This window comes from Chenopodium quinoa, unplaced genomic scaffold (assembly GCF_001683475.1).
Source record: "Chenopodium quinoa cultivar QQ74 unplaced genomic scaffold, ASM168347v1, whole genome shotgun sequence".
Lineage (NCBI taxonomy): Eukaryota > Viridiplantae > Streptophyta > Magnoliopsida > Caryophyllales > Amaranthaceae > Chenopodium > Chenopodium quinoa.
In genome coordinates, this window is record NW_018744167.1 from 789865 (window position 1) to 806789 (window position 16925).

Below are 16925 nucleotides of genomic sequence, written 5' to 3' on the forward strand. Positions count from 1 at the left end.
AACAACAAGGAACACCATTTACCACAAGTAGTACCAAAAATGGTGATTTGCTCAATTCTTCACCAAATCATGCAATTTTTGTCTCAAATCGCTCACAAACACACATACACAAATATGCAAGTAAATTCATGGCAATAATTTCAACATAAACTTCAAAATAAAAAAATCCCCAAATTGATTTTTAAGGGTTTTTACATAAAATTGTTTGTTTGAAGCAAATTCGAGACAAAAATCAACGGAAACTTACATGGATCCTTGTAGAGAATCGAAAATGAGGAAAGTTTCAAAAAATTTAGAGCAGAATTGATGAAGATTTGAGCTCCAAAAGCTCGAATAGCCGTGAAGACCGCAGCACGACCGCCGTGACACGGTCAGCAACTGCCATGATACGGTAAGAACGGCTCGTGTCACGGTGAGCTTGGTTTGTAGCGGAACTCCGGCAGTAGTAGCGGAAACCTCAGGTGACGGCGACAGCTAGCGCAGAAACGAGCAGCAGCAAAATTTCAGAGAAGAAAAAAAAAACGAAAATAAGGACCAGCAGAAATGTCGCGCCACGGATGAGAACTCTGATAGACAAGAAAAAACTCCGAGCGCCGGTGATCCCTTGCCGTGGCTCTGTATTTTGAGCAAAATAAAAAAGAAAATGGAGAAGAGGAAGTGCGGAAGTAGCAAGAAAATGGTAGAGAGCAACTTGAATTTAAAGCAAAAAAAAAAGCATCCCGTTTCCCGTGCGAAGATTTCCGTTACCAGGTAAAGGTAACATATTGACATGGCGCACGTGGTTTGGATTGGTCAAAGATGCCAGTTGACTGATTTGTAGCCAACAGATTTCCCGCGTCACTGGAATTAGCTCCGCGTGACGGGGATCCCTGTCGTGTCACGGGAATCATTTTTCGTGACACGATAGTCCTGCGCCTGCCCTGCATATCCCTTGAAGCTATTAGCGAATATTCCTGGCATTTTGACCAAAATTGCACGATTTTCCGCGCAAATTGGACAGTTAATTTTTCAGTAAGATTACGCGAAAAATTTTAACTGACGGTTGGAGGGTACCAAAATTACTATATTTCCTGTAGAAGCATTAAAGTCAATTTTGTCAATATTTTAAACAATTAATATGGTCGTATAATCGACTTGAAGGTGTGAATCATCTGCGGCCCAAGCTCGGGGATAATCGAACCATCATATACTTGCAAATTTCAGCGATTACAGTAGTTGTCGCTTTCCTCAAGCATGGAAAGCATTATCGGTGGATTTTTCTTCAAGTATAGAAAACCGCTAAGTCGGCTTTCCTCAGGTATGGGAAGCGTTATCGGTGGATTTTTCTTCAAGTATAGAAAACCGCCAAGTCGGCTTTCCTCAAGCATGGAAAGCGTTATCGGTGGATTTTCAAGTATAGAAAACCGCCAAGTTGGCTTTCCTCAAGCATGGAAAGCGTTATCAGTGGATTTTTCTTCAAGTATAGAAAACCGCCAAGCTGACTTTCCTCAGGCATGGAAAGTAACATCCGGTAGGTTTCTTCAGGCTTAGAAAACTACCAAACTCCTCAGTCGGCTTTCCTCAGGCATGGAAAGCGTTTCAACAAACGTCATCTGGTGTATTCCTTCAAGCATAGGAAGCTGCCAAACACATTTGTCACCGATACACTGGTGCCAGATACGTATTCTATCCTTTTACTCTTTTATCTGTGGAATTAACATTTTTCTGCAGATATCGGCGTATAAATAGTTACTTAGGATCGCAGAACGTGTTAAATCATTCTCCGTCCCTATCGACTACTTTAACTATCGTTTTCAAAACTGACGTTTCTACAAACTCATTTAAAGTGGGGGCTTCTGTAGACACCTAAAAATGTCTCCCCAAAACCAAACCCGATGATGAACAACCTTTCACCGCTACTATTGGCCGGGTTAAAAAATCGTATTTGATTAAATTCGTATTTTAGAATAATCCATGGATTAGGCTTGATGTTTGGTAAAAGCATAGTTTTAATTTCAGCCCAAACTTATTATTTATTTTTAGCCTAAACATTTTATATTTTATTGTTTAATTATTTATTTTTGGCCAAAACCTTTTTTTTATTTTATTTGCTTATTTTCTTATTTTAGCCCAAATTAAATCAGAAAAAGTCCCGAAATTATCAATCGACACTTTAAATGCTGAACGAAATTAGGGTTAAAAATGAATTTAGACGGAAAAGCGGGCTGAAAATTCCCGCGCCACGACAGCTGTTCACCGTGTCATGGGAAACTTTCCCATCTGACGGTGGGATTTCCCGTGACATTGGAAACTTGCTGTGACACGGGAATTTCCGTGTCCTTTCCGCGTAAACCCTTAACGCGTTTTCTTCCCTGTTTACTAAATATTTCCCGCGTCACACAAAATTTGCACCGTGTCGACTTCCCGTGTCACGGTACAGTTTGTCGTGTAGCGGGATACTTTTTTAAGGTTTTTATCTTTTTAGGGTTTTGTGTGTTCCCTCAGCACATTTTCTCTATAAATACCCCCTCATTTCTGATGTACGGGGCATCAGTTAATTCTTTAGTTTTTTCTCTCTTCTATGATTTAGCCTAAACACCAGCCTACCCTTCTTCTTTCAAAATTCCTTCTTCAAGCACTCCAAGGAGTCCATACTTTACTCGTGGTTCTGTCCTTAAGCCAAGGCGTGAAAGGTAGAACTGTTTGAGGGTTTGGCCCTAAATTAACACTACTTTATTTAATTTATTTTAATTATTGTTCTATTATTATTTCCTTGAAATTACTAACTCGTTTATTATTTTGCAATTGCAAACAAACAGAATCAAAGTAAGAATTATGTTCCTTTTATTTCTATTATTTTTCTAACGATTTTTTATTGTTAGAATTATTGTTAAATCGCTTCCAATATTGATGTTATTCTATTATTATTTTTTATCACCACATTGCATGTTTAAAGGGAATATGTAATTGAAAATCACGACTAATAAGATAATTTGGACAACCGGTTTAGGATCCTTTTTAATCTTGTTATTTAATCCAAGTGGTCACAAATATTTTAGAATTACATGTTGCATTAATATTGAACCAATTTAGCATAATAATAGTTTGGAGCGAATTGAATCTCTGTTTGTATGCCTTTGAGATCGCAGGAATCATTTTTTCACTATAAGAATCGAGTAGAGGCCAATACGGGCGAATGTGACTCCATGACTCACTTCGTACCATCATCCCCGATCCTCCTTTCGTAGTTCCGAACCATATGGAGTTAGTAATCTCATGGATTATGAATGGGGTGTTACCTTCACGGGTCAATCGTTGTTGCCTTCGTTGTCCCTTATTGTGGTTGCCTTTTTATGATCCGTGAACGGTTTACAAGTTCCTTAAAAACTTATTGGCGGCTCCCTACTTTCCTTGTCCCTAATCGTATTATGTCAATTCCCACTTCCTATGAGTGCCAAGCATATTCACCACATGCTTTTAATGTAGGCGCACTTTGAGTGACGCCTACAGTCGCCGGTATGTAGGCATTCGCCTCCATTAGGGCTCCATGGAGGGTGAAGATTTTCTTGCGGACGAGTTCGAACTTGAAATTAGAAACGTCCTTCAGACCTTTGAAAAAGTCTGTATAGGCCACTTTTTCAGACATTCGTTAGATATGGATTATCACCAGATTGAACTTCCTGACGTATAATCACATCCCCTCTCTATCTCCCTGATGTACATGGCCTAGATCCAGGCTCGTTTTCTTTGCAGGTGTTGAGTAATTAGGTTTTGATGATTGTAAACTAATGATGATCATCTATCTAACATGTTTTTTAAGTTGTGCATATAACGAACAAGTTATGCTTGGAACAGGATACAAGGAATTCTGAGCAATGTCACGTGTATATATATAAGGAACTTGAGCAATATATGATAAGCAATAGATGAACAAGAACAATGATGAGTGTCATGGTTGATAATCATGATGATGGCTAAAGACCCATGAAGGTAACTATGTAAATAGGTGTTTGCATATGTTAGCTTCATGAGGGAAGTACACTATGCATACATGAGTTGTATATGTGTAGGAGTATTCACATAAACTTTAAGTTTAATTAGTTCTCTCACTTGAAGTTTGTTTATGACAAACAAACTTCAATCTAATGTTTCTCTTAAGTGTTTATGTGAAGGCAAGAACTGATTTAGGTGAAGTCAATGGGTTGGAACATAAAAGATTTCAAGAGGAACAAGAAAGAATGAAGGAACCTAAAGCAGGTTCTCCCATGAGATCTAAACCACAAAGGAACCTGAAGTTATTCTCTAACAAGATCCAGAAGGAACTTTCGACAGGCTTTCCCACGAAAGCCGGAGCATGTTCCCTAACAGGTACATGAAGAGTCCCCTAACAGGAACATAGTTCTCTAACAAGGACTGTCTAAGTTCCCTAACAAGAACGTTCCCTAACAGGAACTTGAAGACAACAAGTTAAGGAGTTGACTTGGTCTGCGTTGAAGACATCAAGTTCCAGCTAGGATCTTTGCATGCAATTCTAGAAGTGGAATGTTGCCCCAAGATCTAAAATACATCAATACTACAAGATCCCAGAACAAGAGTTTCAAAAAAACAACATGAAGATGGAGAAATTGAAGTATATCGCTCTATGATTCATGTAAGTATGTTGGACATGAAAGTCAGTCTAGAACAAGTCTAAAGAACCAAGGTGAACTCATGATAGTCAATGAAATTTGAGTTATTGACCTGTCATGAACTCAGAGACTGTTAGAGTTCCAAAACCTAATCGGAACTTAAGTCTGCACGTCGTCAAAGGTCAGTTTAACGATATAAATATTTACCTAATATGTGCATATCTTTTAGGGATTTGGTTTTACAGAATAAAGATATTTATTTTCTAATAAATCCCTTTTGGAAAAAGATAAGTTATTTTTGGAAAGTATTTTAAGAAAAAATATGATTAGAATAAAATATGATTTTATTAAAAGTATATCTTTGAAAAAGATATACCAGTATATTTGGAAAATATAAGTTTGGAATAAAATCTAATTTTATGATAAATATATCTATTAAAAAAGATAAGCTATTATATTTGGAAAATATAAGTTTGGAATAAAAATCTGAGTTTATGATAAGTATATCTTTTGAAAAAGATAAGTTAATATATATATTTGAAAAGTATATGGTTTAAATAAAATCTTATTTTATAGCAAATATATTTTATTATTATTGACATAATATATTGTTAACAAAAAGATATATTTTTGGAAAACTTATTTTTAGTAAATATCTTTTAAACATATCTTTTGAGAAAACTTATATTTTACAAAAAGAATGATATTGGTGTACTATAAGTATGCTCATATGTTATCATTCAAAGTTGAGGCTGGCGAAGCTTAGTGGTCGTGCTTAATGGTTTCATCCTTCAGAACGAAGCTAAGTCAAACCTCCAGGTCAAAGTTCCAGTCAGGTTTGGTTTCAGTTCGTCTAGTAAGTTCCAAACAGATCTTAAGTGTCCAACATATTAGTATTATCTCTTTATTCATTGATATGAATTTAGAGTTATTCTTTGAGGTCTTGTAATTGGAAAGAAGGGTTTTGAGTGTTTTATGTATTGGGGTGTGAGAATTTTGAAAGTCTCTAAAATTCGAGTTGTAGTTGTGAGTAGTACTTTGAAAGTACGAGTGAATCTAAGTGTGGGACTTAGGGTTGGTAGGATAGGGTCCTATCAAGTAGCAAGTGTCCTTGGAGGAACTTGTGAGAAAGGTCTGTGTATAATAGGTTGTAATTTGGTATTGCCCTATTATAGTGAAATGTTTGTGTTGAAAATCCCTTAGTGGGTCGAGGTTTTACTTCCAGTTGGGCCCTAGATGGTTTATACTAAGCTCCTTAAAATCCTAATTAGAAACAAACTAAAAATAGTCGGAAGCAAGCTCTTCAAGACACGCGCTTGATCGGGCGAGGCACTGCCCAATCAGGCCCGCCTTTTCCATAAAAGAACCTCTCTCGCGCCCGGCTGGGCACGAGCTAGGGTGAAGAGCTTCTTTTCTTCGTCCGCCTCGCCTGGTCGAGTGCGCCTTTGGGCGGGACCTCTTTGGCCTGGTAAGACCACTTAGGCACATTCTTGGACTTCGATTGAGCTCTGATTTTTCGGCCTAATCTGGATTTTCTCTTCGGGTCTTGAATACTCGGTCAAATTTCCTTGGTATCTTAAATGTCGAGCTCTTAATCACCAGTTTGATGACTCTAATCGTCCCTAGGCTACGAAAACTGGTCGTGCTCCTCCAACACTCGCTCCATAAAATCCCGAGAAAATGCTCCAAAAGTGCAATTCCCTACAAAATTAAACCAAAACTACGAAAACATTAGAATACACAAATTATTAATAAAATTGGCTCTAAAGATCCAAAAACACTACCAACTATGACTAAAGGACAAGGGTAAAATACTATATAAAATAGACATATCAGGAACCCCCTTCGATGCTTAAGTTAGAATGTGGTTTGAGAGAGAAAGTGTACTTAGAATAGAGAGTGTAATAACTTGTGTGTCTACCCTCTTTTCTGTTGTATTTTTTCTCTTTTTATAGGCGTACGATCTCCTTTGTGGAGAGTCAAAATTGGTCAGCCAGCGGGCTGACTCTGTCGGGCTGAGGAGCCCCTTCGACTATTTCTCCAGCGATGAGTGCGCACCCCGGGGGCTAGTCTAGAAGCCCAGTGTTAGCTCAGCAGGAGCTATCCCATGCAACTAACCCCTCAAGAGGTGGTATAAGGTCACTCATGGCGGCTCTAGCTTGTGGTGAATCCTTTGAATGGTTCTGGCTGGAGAAAATAGCTCAGCAGGAGCTATCCCCTACAACTAGCCCCTCAAGAGGTGGTATGAGGTCAATCATGCCAGGTATTCTAAGCATATGGTCTTATCGACCGTCGCGCAACGGGTCGTCTGACCAAACTTCCTCGTGTACGACTAGCCCTCAAGTCTCTGGATTGACTATACGATTCTGAGACTTGAGTGGTCATGTTGTATGTTGGTGAAGATGCGTTATGTTTGTGCTTGGTGATAGTGGCTTTTTTCTGCCTGTAACGTGTACGTCTTTCTGTATCGTTATATGTTTCATTTTTTCCTGCTAATGCTAGAGGAACATCTTTTCCTGGACAAGACTATAATTGTTCTGCCAGGAATTTAAAACGTGAAAAACCTGCGAGGGAGGGGTGAATTTCGATTATTTCCGCTGAAGTTTGAGAAATGACGAGCTCGCAAGGAGGAATTTCGATTACTCTCGCTGAAGTCTGAGAAATGACGAGCTTGTAGATAGGAATTTCGATCACTCCCGCTAAATTATGAGAAATGACGAGCCTGCAGGGAAGAATTTCGATTACCTCCGCTGAAGTCTGAGAATTTTTTTTTAGGCGGGAACAGTTTCTTGCATGAGTGGGATACATGTTGGCCATATGAGCGGTTAGTTTATTTTAATAAAGTGACATGGCGATTTGGCTTTATTTCTTGACTCAATCGCCTATTTATTCCCCTATTAAATTCACTGTCTCCCTTTCTTCTTTTTACTTCTTCATTTTTCATATTCCCCTTTCTTTTTTCAAATGTCTTGCTCTTTATCTCCTTTACAAACGCGTGTCATTCCTCCATTGCTATTGTAAGTTCTCTTCTCTCTCGTCTTTGTTTTGCTCTACTTTTTGTTTGATTGTTTATATTTCCTTCACTATTTATATTCACTGAGATTTCTCACTTTGTCGGTTGCAGTTTGAGACCTTGTCCTTCATTTGGCTTCTTGTACCGCAATTGTTGTCGTGCTCCGTTGCTTTATGCAACTTTTGTTCATAAAGGTACATTGATTGTGCCTTTTCTTGTTGGTATGTGCCCATTTTTGTTTCTTTTTGTATTTCTTTTCTTCGCAAGATTACGTCTTTTGATCAATTTAACTGTCTTCGTCCATTTCATCCCCTTATGTTGTTTGATTTGTATTCTCGTAGGCGCCGTTTGAAGTGCGCCTACGTTTAAAGCATGTGGTGATTATGCTTGGCACTGATAGGAAGTGGGAATTGACAAAATGCTATTAGGGACAAAGCAAAGTAGGGAGCCGCCAACAAGTTTTTAAGGAACTTGTAAACCTTTAATGGATCATTTACGGCAACCACGAATAAGGGACAACGAAAGGAAACAACGATTGACCCGTGAAGGTTACACCCCATTTATAATTCATGAGATTACTAACTCCATATTGTTCGAAACCACGAAAGGAGGATCGGGGATGATGGTACGAAGTGAGTCATGGAGTCACATTCGCCCGTATTGGCCTGTACTCGATTCTTATTGTAAAAAGTGATTCATGCGATCTCAAAGGCATGCAAACAAATATTCAATTTGCTCCAAACTATTATTAAGATAAATTGGTTAAATATTAATGCAACATATAATTCTAAATTATAAGTGATCACTTCAATTAACAACAAGATTAAAAAGGAACCTAAGCCGGTCGTCCAAGTTATCTTATTAGGCGTGATTTTCAATTACATATTCCCTTTAACATGTAATATAGTGATTAAAGAATATAATATAATCAACATTAATATTAGAAGAAATTTAACAATAAATCGAACAATATAAAATCGTTAGAAAAATAATAGAAATAAAAGGAACATAATTCTTACTTTTGATTTTGTTTGCTTGCAATTATAAAACAATAAATGAGTTAGTAACTTCAAGGAAAATTAGTAAAATAACAATTAAATTAAATTAAAAAGATTTGATTTGGGGCCAAACCCTTAAATTAAAAAGATTTCATGCCTTGGTTTATGGACAGAACCTTGAGTAAAGTACGGACTCCTTAGAGTTCTTAAGGAAGGAATTTTGAAAGAATAAGGTGTCTAGTGTTGAACCTAGAGAATAGAAGAGAGAAAATGAGAATTAATTGATGCCTTGTACATAAAAAATGAGGGGGTATTTATAGGGAAAATGAGTAGAGGGAACACACAGAACCTTAAAAAGGATAAGAACCCTAAAAACACTGCCGTGACACGACAAAAAATGCCGCGACACGAGAAATACTTGTGTGACACGGGATATTCTGGAGTGACCTACGGGAAGTAAAATGCGTGAAGGGTTTACGCGGAGAAGACATGGGACTTTCTCGTGTCATGGCACTTGCACCGTGTCACGGGGAACAATTCCGTGGCGCGGCATATTATCCCGTGACACGACACTGTTTACCGTGACGCAGCAGACCCTGTGTCCCTTTTTCCTTCCAAATACATTTTTACCCTAATTACGTTCAGCCTTATTAAGTACCGATTCATATTTTCGGGCCATTTCTGGTTTATTATTTATTAATTGGGCTAAAATACTAATAATAAATAATAAATAAAAAGGTTTGGGCCAAAATAAAAACTGAACTATGCTTTGATTAAACATTAAAACTGATCAATGGAGTTTTTTAAAACTTTATTTAAATAAAAATGATTTTTTAAGCAGTCTCGGGACTAAATACAGAACCCTACAAATAATGTCGGTGAAAGATTGTTCATCATCGGGTTTGGTTTCGGGGAGACAATTTAGGTTTCTACAGAAGCCCCCACTTTGACTGAGTTTGTAGAAACGTCAGTTTCGAAAACAAAAGTCAAAGTAGTCGATAGGGAAGGAGAATGATTTAGGACGTTCAGCAATCCTAAATCACTGTGTATACGCCGATACTTGCAGAAAAATATTAGTTCTATAGATAAAAGAGTAAAGGGATAGAATGCTTATCTGACACTAGTATATCGGTGAAAAATGAGTTTGGTAGCTTCCTATGCTTGAAGCAAATCCACCGGATAACGTTTCGCTGAAATACTTTCCATGCTTGTGGAAAGTCGACTGATGAGTTTGGTAGCGTTCTAAGCCTAAAGAAATCAACCAGATGACACTTTCCATGCTTAAGGAAAGTCGACATATGAATTTGGCGTTTTTATATGATTGAAGAAATCCACAGATAATACTTTTCATGCTTGAGGAAAGCCAACAAAATAATTTGCCGAGTTTTCAATACATGAAAAATTCCACCGATAATACTTTCCATGCTTGAGGAAAGCCGACTTGATGGTTTTTCTATACTTGAAGAAATCCACCGATAATACTTTCCATGCTTGAGGAAAGACGACAACTGATATAATCGCCGACTTCTTTGCTTTGAGAGGTGACAACGACCAACAATTTTCCATGCTTGAGGAAAAACCTTGTCGAATGAAATTTGCAAGTCTCTTTGTGTCGAGAACCTTGCGCCATGAAATAGAATGTGGGACGTAGATGATTTACCTCCAAGTCGACTATCCGACCATATTATGTGTTTAAAATGTCGAGAATGTGACTTTGATGCTTGTTAGGGGTAAATTGGTAAATTTGGTACCCTTTAAATACCAATTAGAATTTCCCACATAATTCCTGTGCAAAAATAACTATCCAAGAGCTGCGAAAAATTGTTAAAACTTAGTCAAAGTTGCTCGGAATATTCGCCAGGAGTTTCTAGAGCATGTAGGACACGCGGCCATGCACCGCATCACTTGGCATTATGCCGCGACACGGTGGCCAATCCCATCAAACGGTAAATAATCTCGTGATGCGAGACTTGTTCTTTGCATAACAAGTCAACGCGCATCAATATACGCGTTGCGCCACGTCATGAAGAGTGTTACGCTGTAACGGCCATCGAGGCACGGGGAACGTAGCCGTGTAACGGCTTCTTTTTGCTTTAAATTCGAGCTGCTTTTCACCACTTTCATTTCATTTTAGCTGCTACTTTTTCCATTTTTACCTTCTCGTATTTTTTCTTCTTGCTTTCTTTTTTTTTTATTTAGAAGTACCGTGTCACGACGGATCTGAACCGGCGCACGTACAAACGCACCGTGTCGCGGCATCTGACATTGTGACATGGCGGTTTTTGTTTCGCCGTTTTTTGTTTCGATTTCGCCGCTACTGCTGTTTGAGTGCCCCGCAACTGCTACCGCCATTTCGTTTCGCCGCTTTGGCTGGAACATCAACGTGATACAACGTCAGTTACTGTGTCGCGGTGGGATTAGCCATGTCGCGGCGTTGGAGCTGCTGTATCTGCGGTTTTTTGAGCTTTTCGAGCTTAATTCTTCACCAAATTCACTCCAATTTCTTGCTAACTTCCTCATTTTAAAATTCTTACAAGGATTTATGTAACTTTTCTTTGCCTTTTGTCCCAAATTTTTCTGTGAATGCCATCTTTGCTTGAAACCCTACAAAAATTAAATTGGGGGTTTTTTTATTTTGAGCTTCTATGTCAAATTTCTTGCATGAATTAGTTTGTATATGAATGTATGTTTGTTTGGGAGCAATTAGAGATCAAATTTGTGTGATTTGATGAAGAAACGAGTAAATCACCATTTTTGGGTACTACTTGTGTGAAATGGTGTTTTTGTTATTTCTTTGCACTTGAAATGATGATATATTGGTTGTAGATCTTGTAAAATATGTTATGATGAGCCGATCTATTGTTTTTGTGCAATTTCAAAACATGCTCTATTTTGCGTATGTACTTTATTGTCATGGAGAACATAATATCATGCAATTTAGAAGAACTATAGTATTAGTTCATCATGGAGAAACTAAGTACTAGAAATAATTCTATTATTGTGCTAATTTTTAACTTTGAGGTAAAATTTTTGCGTATAACAATAAATGCAACTTGAGGTAGTCGCTAAGCCTTTTTTAATAAATAACTAAATAACTTAGGAGATGATGCTAAGTATTTAGATTTTTATTTTTGTTTGAATGTAATAGCATGCCTAGACAACGGGATCGTGGCCGGCATCAGGCTTTTCGAGAGGACACTCCCACAGTTCCCGAGGGCATAAATGACGATGCTTTGGAGACTGAGCCTCGCCCTTCTACGAGTAGGGGTAGGTGGACTCTACCTCCGTGGACACCAGACGAGTTGGTTTTCTGCCGTGAGAACCATAATTCTCACCGTGCACTTACCGGCGTGGTCGATGGCATGCTTTGCTATCATGGATCAGGAGCTAGAGATTTGATTCCCCGGGTATACAAGATTATCAAGGGGGATCCTGCCACTAACGCCTTATGGGAGTCTGCTGATTTAGGAGATTTTTTTCAGTAGTCGTAGGATTTCGCAGCCCCCGAGGTTGTGGTTCGACAATTGTTCAAGCGTTGTTGGAGTATTTTTGGGATACTACCAACACTTTCCACTTTTCTTGGGTGGAGATGACAGTAACTCCTCTAGATTTCATCATGATCAACGGCTTACGCTTCACCAAGCGGGCTATACGGCAGATTTCGGACCTCACTTGGGGGGCGGCTGAGGTAGAGGATTTGTTAGGTCCTATCGTTCAGCATCTCAAGACTCGTCCGATGCCTCGAGGTGGTCCTAAGAGTGGGCGATTAGAGTTGGCTTCTGTTTTTGCCCATGGATTTGATGTAGCTAAGACGACATATGAGCGGCGAGAGCGGATCTTTATCTTGATTCTCATTTTCGGGACTCTTTCTCATGATAGGAGTTCACGTGCGCTCATTTTCTACCTACCTTCTCTGGTTAGGATCGGCGAGATAGGATCCTTTAGTTGGGCTAGTATTGGATATGCTGATCTACTCTCGTCGCTAAGTCATGGCTGCAAGCAGTTGAATGACCAGGCCCCTGTTGCTGTCTACGGTTTATGGAGAGTCATAGAGGTGACGATCTATCTTCTTCTTGTCTTGTTTTAACCAGTTTAACTCATGTGCTTAGAGATTACTTTCGTTTCAGCTGTGTTTCTATGAGTATTTTTTGTGATTGGTCCCTCGACGGCATCGTGGAGCTATCCATTATTTCCATGTTGGAGCCAGCTGGCGTGACCGAGGCGAGTAATGAGTGGAGTCCGTATCTACGCTGCGCAGGTTGCTGCGTCGAGGCACCTCTTTTGTTGGTGTAATAATTGATTTCACAGCATGTTATTCTCTAATTTGATGTTATTTTTCGGCATTCATTGCAACTATTTATTGTTTTCAGGTTGCTTTCCAAATCTAGTATCGGCCTTGGGTTGGGATGACCGATCTTCCCGAGGTCTTGGAGCTTTTTGCATGCCGTATATTTTTCTTCGATACATCACGCTTTGTTTGGTATATTGGAGAGCGCGTTATTCGTCACCACAGCGTTGACCGCTTTGTGGTGCCTTTGCCTCCACCGGAGTCGATGCTGGACTCACGTTTGCTTAGGGAGTTGCTGAACTAGGGGGAGCGCTATACATTTCCTTGGAAGGAACTTGTGCATACGAAGGGCGTTTATTCACATGACTTGCTTCCTTCCTTGACTCCTCAGGTATGATTTTCTTTGAGAATTTTATTTTGTTAGTCTCTGTTTAAACCATCAAATAATTTGATTATTCGATCAGGTTTTAGACTACCGCTCGTCGTAGGGGATGATTGAGGTCCCGCCTCGGTCTATCCTTTACCCGAGGCCGATCGGCATTGTTGAGGATCATATTGCTGACGCACCAGAGGGTTTTAGACAGGCACAAGAATCTTTTCCTGATGAGTTTGAGCTGGTAAGCTTTTGACACATTATTCATCCTTTTTAATACTGCTTGTTACTGATTTTTTTTGTTTTCAGCCTACGTACTCGGACATGATGGGATTTATCAAGGTACGACGTGGTGCGAGTTGTCAGAGTGGTTTTGGCGATGTTCTCGAGGTATATTCACTTGTTTTCCCATATTTACCATTTGTTCCATCTTGCACTATTGACATCTTTTCATTTAGTGTCTTTCAGGAGCGACGAAGGCGACAGAGGTCTCTCTTGCGCTCAAGGCATAGAGACTCATACAATGGGGAGCCTAATCACCGTAAACAATCTCTTGAGGTTCGCCAACATTCTCAGTCTTAGTGGCAACAGCCGCCGACTTCTCAGCCTTCTAAGCCATTCCATCACTTTCAGTCTCAGTAGCAGCACCCTTCATCTTCCTAGCAATTCCAGTCTTCACAACCTGAGTTTAGGCAGGTCATTAGCCCCGTGGACCAGGGTTTATACTCAGTTCCATTATTTGGGACGCTGCCTCCACCAGTGCAGGGATTATATTCAATTCCATTTTCTGGAACGATGCCTCCTTTGACGCTTCCTACATCTTGGAGTCAGCCTACGTCGTTTACCAGCTGGACATGTCCTGATTTGAGTTTTCTTTTACTAGAGCTATGGGGACTAGTAGGGATACTACTCCTTATACCCGGATGATGGAGGGAGTCTTTGGTCCGCCGTTCCCGCATTCACAAGCTTGAGATGACACTAATCCTACCTCTTCTAGTTCTGGAGAGTTTTGACCGAGGGTTTTTATTATGTACTTTGATTGATGACACTTGACATTATTTATGTATCATGACTCACTTTGTTTATTTTATTCACACTTTATGCATTTGACATTATTAGTGTGCGTGTTAGTGTGTGCTTGAGACTCATTGTGTGTGATTGTGTATTTATTAATGACGCGAAAAAAAAATCGTTATTTTTCGTAAGTGGAGGGTACCGACGTTCTCCAAAAAAATGAAAAAAAAAAAATGGGACTAGATTTACAACTTCTCCAAAATAAAATAAAGATAAAAATAAGGATAAAAATGGGACCAATTTTACAATTTTCCCAAAAGAAAAAAGAAATAAAAATGAGAAAATTTATGAAATTCCCCAAAAGAAAAAGAAAATAAAAATGGGATAAGTTTTACACTTCCACAAAAGAAAAATAAAATAAAAATTAAAATGGGACAAGTTTTACAACTTCCCCAAAAAGAGAAATAAAAATAAAACAAAATTAAAAATAAAGATAAAAATAAAATTAAAAATAAGGAGAATTTTATTAGGAATAAAACTCTCGAAAAAACGAGATTAGAAGATAGAAGGTGACAGAAAAACAATAAAAATCCGGATAAAAATATGAAAATGTGTGAGCTCCGTAACTCGGCTGGATATACCGTGTCACGGCAAAATTTGTTGTGTCATGGCACTTTTTCCCGTGACACTGTGGGATTTCCCGTGTCACGATGTGCGTATGCTGCAACGGTGTACTTTGTGCGTATAGAAGGATAGATTTTGAGTGTTTGTTAGCGTTTTGGCTATAAAATACGACCAGTTTATTCGTGATATGCATAATTATGAAACATAAAATAATTAGAATTTTATATATATTTCAATAATAATGTGTCACAATTTTGATAATACATTGCGTGACTGGTCCTATTCTTTGATTAATGCTGACAAAAGAGAGCTGGAATTGTTTCATGTTAGAGGCTTATTAGCATTAAGGCATGTAACAATTGAACATGATTTTCTTATGGCAGCCTTAGATTATTGGAGTCCTGAAACTCATTTTTTCAATTTGATTATGATGAAATATGTCCTCTGCCGGAGGAATTTGGTGCTATCTTTGGCTTTCCCGCTAGAAATCTCATTGCAATGCCCACTCTACGTGAATATTATTACCAAGATTTTGAACGTCATCTGAATCTGACAGATCCAGATTTAAATAAAATTGTGTGTGGTAATGAAGTAGATCTAGAAAAGCTTACAAATTTGTATTTCAATCGTCCTGTCTCTACGTCTTATCCTGTTTACTATAGAAGGGCTTATATTTTTTTGCATGTTTAGCAAGCTTTAATCTGCAAACAGTTGAGTAGGACATGCTTGTTTAGCGTCTATGCTTGAACATGTTGAATCTGGAAGATCCTCTACGCCTACTTGCCTTGGAGAAACTTTGCGTGGCCTTGACGAAGCAAAATCTGACCGGAAAGCCATCAAGAAGGGCTCTCTAGTAATGTTGTAGGTAAAAACGCGCTTTGATCAGCCCCCGTGACATGTAGAAGGCACCATGTCACGGTATATGGTTGCCATGTCACGGTGATTTTCTGCACTTTTTTTTATTATTTTTTTTCGACTGATTTTTTTTTTTTTTTTTAGATTTGGTTGATGGAGCGTTTAGAACTTTTTGAAGCCCCCGACGATATTGAAAAATATGGTACAAATGATCTAGTCCGTAGGAAGAAGAATTACTCTGCAAACATGTAATATGATGATTGGAAGGTGTTCTTTGTAAAGAGAAAATTATCCATTCAATGGGTGGTGTCTTGGTGGAGGCTTACTAGGATGGTTGGAACGAATGATACTCTGTATTGTCGCTTTCCTAGTATTTCAAAGTTGACTTTTTATTGTCCTCCCCGATTGATGCGACAATACAGACTTGAACAAGTGGTTCCACGCTATAACGATAATCCTCGTGAAGTATCGTTGGATGAAAGTAATATTAACAAGTACGAGACTTATTAGATTGGAAGGCCTTTGTGGAAAGTTTCTGCGAGTAACCAAGCTCCTCCTCCATTGTCTAGTGCATACAAGGCATGGTTGAATCCTCTATGTAGAAAGGACCGAGTCGGATCGCGCAACGTTCTTTTGACTTAGACACCTAATTCTAGGTAATATTGACATGTTATGAGAAAGAAATAGTTCATTTGATAAGAAATGTAGGAAATGTACAACGTAGAAGTCATATAGGCCATATTTGGGCCATTTGAGTAAAATGCGTCTTAAAACTTAATAAAATGTTTTATTGATGTGATTTCAAGCCTTTGACACCTAATAATAGCCAACAATTACATGTTATAAGAAATAAATAGTTTATTTGATAAGAAATGTAGAAAATAGGCAAAGTAGAAGTCATATAGGCCATTTTTTATAAAATACATATTGTTTAGCCTATTTAATTAGTTCTAACATAATTTTTCTGTATTTCAAGTTTTGCAAGGTACAAAAGGATGGTCCATTGACAATCAAGGAACTTATTAAATTTAGTGACATGTTGGCGTCTTTTATCACCTTTAACATGTAAATGTCACTTTTATTGTGAATTTATGTTTTGGTAACTTTTTAATTATATCATTATTCATTAATTACTTACTATCCTTCTATATAT